The sequence below is a fragment of the Peromyscus maniculatus genome, chromosome 2, assembly GCF_049852395.1.
Source record: "Peromyscus maniculatus bairdii isolate BWxNUB_F1_BW_parent chromosome 2, HU_Pman_BW_mat_3.1, whole genome shotgun sequence".
NCBI classification, from domain to species: domain Eukaryota; kingdom Metazoa; phylum Chordata; class Mammalia; order Rodentia; family Cricetidae; genus Peromyscus; species Peromyscus maniculatus.
In genome coordinates, this window is record NC_134853.1 from 28,988,545 (window position 1) to 28,996,513 (window position 7,969).

Genomic DNA, 7,969 nt, shown 5'->3' on the forward strand with positions numbered 1-7,969 from the left:
AAAGAGGCACTTGGCTTCAGTTCCTTTTCCTCCGATTTAAAAAGACACACACACACTGAAACACACACACACACACACACACACACACACACACACACACGCAAGAGGCTGGAGCTTTGCAGAATAAGGATAATAAAATGAGAATTGTCCGAGCCAATCATAGCACTCCCTTAGGGCTGGCATATTCTGCTTTGCTTCTAAAAGTCATTGTCTTATGAAGATTTTATGAATATTTTCAGGTTTTTTTTGGTTGGTTAACGCCCCCACCCCATAATTCTTTGGAATGGGTGCATCTCTGACCAGAGTTTCCCAGGTTTAACCCAGCATTGCGATATCAGACACTGTAATCACATTTGTATCGCTGCTTAATTAATTGATGTGAGTACCTGGCATTTGAAAAGTCTTCGTTGTTATTGCCAAGCTTCAGTGAAGAGACTCCTAGAAGGAACGGGCTACAGAAAGCCCTGTGGCAAAAAGATTCTTACAGTAGCTCTGAAATCTGCTCAATGATGGGATGTGAAATATACTTGCTGGGCAAAGGGACTAAGAAAGAAAATGCCGTCCCGCCCTCCCCCGAATGCAGAACTGGGAGCCGGTGGTGTGTCTTTTCCCTAAACTTCTACTGTATTTGCGGCATTTTCATTGATGACTTGTAAATTTTCAAACAAAGAAAAATTGTCTCCCACAGACAATAGTCAGGCTGCTGAACAGCCAGTCAAGAGCTCCCCCTAGCGAAGTTGTACACATATTAACGTAAAATCTCAGCCACTCTCACATGTACACACACACACACACACACACACACACACACACACACACACACACCTTAGTCTTTATTCATCACTCCAACATATTATCTACTGATATTTTCTGAGAAAAGCATTAAAAAAAAACAAATTCTGCTGATTATTTTTTCTACACTGTGCTGTTAAATCCATATCAAGCAGTACAGCCAGAGAACTCACTCTGAAGGAAAAAATTGTCATACTGATCAAATCATTTTGAAATAGCAATAATCACATATTGGCTCCCAATCTGCATCCTAAAGTAGATGCTATCAACGTGGAAAGTCCTCAGGGGCGGCATATTACTACATAATTAGCATAATAACTTTGTTGTGTAAACAAAATAAAAGACAGGCTTGAATGCAAGAAATATATGTTCCACTGCATCGATGTCTCCGGCTTCAACAGGAAATTGTCCTGTCTTTGGCCAACCTGTTCTCTCTGTTGCAGCAGGGCCGTGATTAAACACCTAGGGATAGGTGCCAGCATCTCTCTGTGTAAGTGGACCCCGTGTGTGCGTGCACGTGTCCATGTATTTTATTGCAGAGAGATGTACAGAACGCTCAACCTCCTCATATTTAACAGAACTAATTTGCTGTAATATCCAGCATTGCATCTCCCTCATCAGCCATAATTCCCTCAAATATATTTTGGCTTTCTCCAAAAAGATATTTTATTGGGTTTTATGATCCTTAATAGGACTCCAAAGGGAGAATTGGCATTATTTGGGGGGAAGAAAGTGGCAAGTACAGAAATCAGCTGCAGAGATGAAGGGGATTCAGTGTCTTCCTAAAAGTTCTTTGAGAGTCATAGCAGCAATTTTAGTAAAATACAAATGAGTGCAGTTTTATAATTAACAGCTGCTTGTGTTAAGTACAGAGTGCCCCCTTGCTCCTGCTAACAGACTTTTTTTTTCTGAAACCACAGATCACAAGACAAGTGATAATAGCTGTAAGATGTTAAAGATAACCTTAGAATTCAGTTTGTGTGGTGCTATACAATCACATGTGATCCTTGAGGCCGGCAGACAGCAGAATGCCTCAGACAGGTAATGCTTAAAGGGTGTTGTTTATCTCACTGAACTGCTTTGCGTAAAGATCATAGGCATGCAAACACTGGGGTCACTGGAAGCCCCTTTATGAACGCCGTTGCTTTCTTCCCTGGGGGTGGCAACCATGTCAGTCTTTGCAAAGGTTTGGAGGGACAAGCTGCCATGGAAAGACACACAATAAAATATTTATCTTGCAATATTTGTTAAAGGACATATTTTACAAATCCATTTAATATACTCAGATATTTGTCTTTTCCATGAATCTAAAACTTCTACAAAATAACAACCACAAAAAGAGCAGGTCGGGTCTAGGGAAGAGGGTACAGCCAAGCCCCTCGGCAGGACAGGTGTGGCCGTCGTCAGCTGCACCACCGTTGGCCACACTGTTACACTTGGACTTCATTGGTGTAAACTCACACCTGTGTTGGGCTTATTCACTGTCAGGTTGTGGGTACATGATTCAGCCTAGGAAGACTGGCTTTCTTCCCTTACAAAAAGGAAAATTATAATGCTCAACACCTCCCTGAATCAAAATGAAGCCACCATAGAAAGAACTGAATTTAGACCTATTATGTTAATTAAAATTCTGTCAGCATCTCTGAAAGTGTAATTTGGCCCGATGTGCTTAAAACAACAACAACAACAACAAAACATCATGAAAATTAGCTAATGAATATTGTGCAGTCACTTTCCTAACATAAAATAACTCAACCATTTAAATTGCACAAATCCAAAATGGCCTAATTTACAATACGTTGTTGTTTGCTGGTTTGTTTTAGGAGAGCTTAACCTAATAACGTAGTAAGATTGCATCCTTTTTAAAGTCCCAATTCTTCATAAATTAACAAGAGTCTGAATATTCATATGAGTTTAGCTATTACATCCTTCCATATCAAACCCTGATGATTTTTACTGCTTCTCAACTTCATTAATCAGAATCTGGTCCTGTGAGTTACACTAGGTTGGGAATGGGAAGTCTCAGGCCTTTGTTGACAATTACATCTGATCCTGAGAGTCTACATTGCCCTTGGATTTTCAGTCTCCTTTTCTGCATGAGAAGCAAGATCTACCCTGCCCTATTACCCTTATAGGATGATTGAGGAATTATCATTAGTATGTGTGTTAAGTACTTTAAATAGCTGAAAGTGCTTAATAAACTTATAGATTATTACTTTTAAAGCATTCTTTTTAAAAGTGTGTGTGTGTGAATGTGGTGTGTGTGAATGTGGTCTGTGTGTCTGTGAATATGGTATATGTGTGTATGTCAATATGGTATATGTGTGTGTGTGAATATGGTGCACAGGTGTGTGTGAATGTGGTGTAGGTGTGTGTATATGAAAGTGGTGTATATGTGTGTGAATATGGTGTGGTGTAGGTGTGTGTGTGTGTGTGTGTGAAAGTGGTGTATATGTGTGTGTGAATATGGTGCACAGGTGTGTGTGAATGTGATATATATATGTGAGTGTGTGATTGTGATGTGTGTGAATGTGCTGTATGTGTGTGTATGTGAATGTGGTGTAGGTGTGTGTCTGTGTGTGTATGTGAAAGTGGTGTATATGTGTGTGTGAATATGGTGCATAGGTGTGTGAATGTAGTGTATATGTTTGTGTGTGAATGTGGTGTATATGAATGTGTGATTGTAATGTATGTGAATGTGATGTACGTGTGTGTGTGTGTGTGTGTGTGTGTGTGTGTGTGTGTGTGTGCCCGCTCGTGTAGGCCACAGGTAAACATTGGGTATCTTCCTCCCTGCTTTTCCACCTTACATTTTGAGACAGGGTCTCTCACGGAACCTGGAGCTCACCATTTCTGCCGCATTGGCTGGACAGTGCACCCTTTGAGATGTCTCCCAGCAGCACACTGGAGTTATGGATGTGCACTGCTTTTAACTGGGTGCTGGAGCTCAGAACTCGGACCTCCTGTTTACACATACTTATCTACTGAGCCATCTCATTAGCCCCTTAAAAATAATGTATTAATCAGTTACTAATAAATAGGCCTTATATTCACTTTGTATGTCCATTTCCAAACCTATCCATGGTTGTTTCTCTTTTTATCCAGAAAAACAGTAAATGTTGAAGGTTATTAAAAGACAGTTATTTTGGAAAACATCTAGCCCTGGTATCATTAGAATTCTGACTTCTAATTCAATTCTAGTCACCTTCTTAAGTCAGGACTATCCCCAAATGGAGTAAGAAAATAGTTACATATGTAACCATCACACTTCCTGGGTTTGGGTTCTTCAAGACTCGAGAGTGGCAGCCAAGGCTTTTCATGGAAGATTTTGCAGAAAGGGTCCCAGTACCACCAGAGAGAGTCTCTGTTTGTCTCCAAGTTCATCATGAATAAAATGGGAGAAATAGCTAGGCCAACATGTGGAATTTTTGTTCTGCTTTGTTGTATTATTTGTTTGTTTTGAGACAATATTTTACTATGTAACTGCATGGAACTTGTGGCAAGTCTACTGATTCAGCCTTCCCATGTCTTCAGCTGGGATTACAGACATGAGCACCATACTTAGTGCAGGTGTATTCCTTTGTAAAAGGCAAAACCATCTGGATTAGAAGATAATGTGACTAAATATGAACTACTGATACACAAACAATGCAAGTGAAGCTCAAATACACAATACTAAGTGCAGGAAGCCTGGAAAGGGCAAATCATCACACTGTAATGCAGAGGACAGAGCGGCCGTTTCCAGGGGCTAGAGGAGAGAAGCAAGGGATGGATGCAAGGCAGGAAGAAAGTGTACAGATGCAGGAGCCATGCCCTACCATGATGTGGTGGCAGCTACATCTCTGAATGAGGTTTTCAGGGCTTACTGAAGAGGGAGGGGTACCACAGGCAAATTACAGTTTACCTTTTCCTAAAGAATGATAGAAAGGCCAGCATGCATTTGCTATCCTGCTCAGATTATAATTCTCCACTTAGTTGTTACTAAAAATTTATTTGAATATACTTAAACTTGAAGTTTTTTGGTGCATTTTTTTTAATTTCCAGAAGATACAAAAGGTAATCAAATTATAAAAATAATAGGCATTATTGTATCCCAAATAGTAACAACAACAAAAATTGTCAAGTCCTAGCATGGTCCCACAGATTTTGCCTCTGCTCTACCTCTCTTATCTCAGGTAGGCTATTCATCGCTTTGTTTTATAGATGTTTCCCATAGGAATAGGAATATGTCCTTCTATATGGGGCCAGTCAAAATACGCAATTGGCTACAAAAGGACCTCACTTGAGCTGTGAGTAAAACTGTCCCAGAAATATCTGATCAAGGTCCCAAAGAGGAGAAAAATAAAATGAATGAATCAAAAATAGCTCCTCAGATTCTGCCAAGAACTGCAGCCCTTACGCTGTACAGATAACACACTGTAAAATGCTAGTGCCCGAGCCCTTCTTTCTAAAGATCAGAATTCAGCCTCCGTGATTTTTTATTCTCACTAATAGAATTGTAAGATTTAAAGAGTGATCTGCGGACAGCTGCTTCCTATGATGGTCAACAAGACAGGGGCTTAAGACTGAAAGGACAATTCTGAAGTGGACAGGAGGAGGGAGCAAAAATGTCACCTCTCCCCAAACTCCATTCCATCCTTCTGTTGTAAAACGCTGCCTAAAACAATGCCCAACGAATCAATCCCTGGAAAGACAATTGTCTGCAGGTGTCTCAAAGCCATTCGGAGGCTGTTCTTTGCTCCTCATTGACATTAGTCTAATCTGTGACAATCAGATCATAATCCTGCCAGACTTTTTACCTCATTAGTTTTCTATTGTCTGTTCAGAGGCAGCCTGAGCATCTCCCTCTTCAGGCAAGGCTGGCTCTTGTCTGCGTTCCCTTCTGGCCCTTCCCCCTCCTCTTTTTTCTTACAGATAAGGAGTGCTTTTAATTCAAGAATTTAACTACTTCTGTAGCCAAATAGAAAATATTTCACTGACATTTTTATTTTGAAAACTGACAGTTTTGAGACAGACATATATGAAATGCCTGTACCTCCTGGATTTGCTCTCTAAATGTACAGTAAGTTTTTGTGGATGAGAAGCTACATCAAATCTGCCATGCCATTTTTCTGTTGTGCTAAATCACAACCATGTCACTTGCTTGGTAGACACACGTCTCCTGTGTGCTTTAACCCTGTAGGAGAAGCCTTCCCCGGCAGCATTTACCCCTGTTTGGGATGGTGATGGACCAGAGATCAGGCAGAGGACACTCACAGGAGGGTGAAGGTGTTTTCTGCAAAGCATTTCATTTAGGCATAGGAGGACTGTGATTTTTATTTCTTCAGTACTGATTACATACTAGATAAAATACTGAAATTCCTGATCAACTAACTTTACAGCAAACCCAAATGTCTCTTTTATGGTTTAGCTAGTATATGTCTCAAGGAGTTTCACACACATTTCCATCTCTGAAATGTGATTTTTTTCTGATTTGGGGCTCAGGGCCACTAATTATAATCCTCAGAAGTAGAGGCAAAAGAAAATGGCTAATAGTTTTTCTGTGAATATGCATTTCAATGTTAGCTATTCATTAATTTCTCAAAAAAATCTGTGATATTTATAGAATGTCATCAACTGTTCTGTTCACTGTTCATTATTTGTTTCCTTACAGAATGTAAGTATAAATTATCTGATGTATCAAGAAGCATCAGATGTCTTGACTAAATAAATTTTACTTCCTTTGGGGAAAAATAGTAATAATAACCTTTGATTGTAAAAGAACATCATAATCTACATTGTCATTCCTGATTCAGCCCATGCCAAGAACATGGGACAATTTACATATGCTCTAATCAAATATTTGGGGACTGGGGATTCTCACTGCATATCTCTACATCAGGGATATGTGACATGCCTTGGATGTCAGCCAAACTTAAGGGTCTTCGTTTTTAAAACAATAACCACCTACTGAAAGAAAGAAGCAAGCCGTTTCCTTCTTGACATTCGTTAGTTTAGGATCAGCAGAATCTCCCTGCTGCTCAGATTGAAATGTAATCGCTGCATGGGTGAAACGGAAATCCCCCACTAAGCACTTCACTGCTGCTGGCTTGTGATTTTTTTTTTCTCTTCAAAAATTACATACACAAAGCAGTTTTGGACTCTGTAATCAGATATTTTGCCTCATAGCACTATGTGATTTGGATCTCTCTCTCTCTCTCTCTCTCTCTCTCTCTCTCTCTCTCTCTCTCTCTCTCTCTCTCTCTCTCTCTCTCTCCAGAACTAGATCTACACAAACCACATCTCAAGGCTCGGAATGACACTAGACTGTTGGTGAGTGATGCCTGAAGAATTCTTCCTAACAAGTAAGACGGACTCAGACTGCTAGCGACCATGGGATCAAACCTCACCTCAGCTTGAGCCCTCATTGGAAATAAGTGTTTCATGGTTAGAAATCTTTGCAGGGGTTGGGCAAGGAGCATGGTAGACCAAAGAAAAATGAAAGGGGTTTCTTTATTGTATGCTCCAAGTGTTTCTTTATTACATGCTCAAAGATTACAGCATCGCGAAATCCTGACAATGATATTGCCATTTTCAGATCTCCTTAGTTCAAGTCCTCCAGTGAGAAATCATTCAGAAAAAAAAAAAATCAGGTTTGTAAAATTCATAAACAAGCAACAACAGAATTTCTAAGTATGGTTATATTTTCAAAATGTTGATTAAAATAGGATGGTGCACTTTTCTTATCACAACCCCTTTGGAACCAACTCACCAATTCCCTTCATAATGAGTTATTATTTATAAGTGCATTAAATGATTAATGCCAGCATTTTGAATGTAGCATAATAAATTCCTGCTGCATACCATGACAATGTATCTCAGTTTATAAAATCTGAGATGACAAATCTATGTTTTCAAGGTCTTCATCTCTTTTAATACATATTGTCATAACAGTGCAGTTGGGTCAGTTTTTTCTGGAGCTCATATCTACTTTGTCCCCAAAGCAGTGTCATCCACAAGTCACTTTTCAGCTTCTCAGATTGCAACTCATGTATTCATGTAGCATTAGAATACTCTGATGTCATCACGGTCCTTCCTTCTCTCCACCTACTTACATAATGCCAAAGAGTAAGATACATGGTCAAAAGAAGTAAATTCAAAGAAAGTAATGTTTCTACTATTTCCCTCGGAATATGTA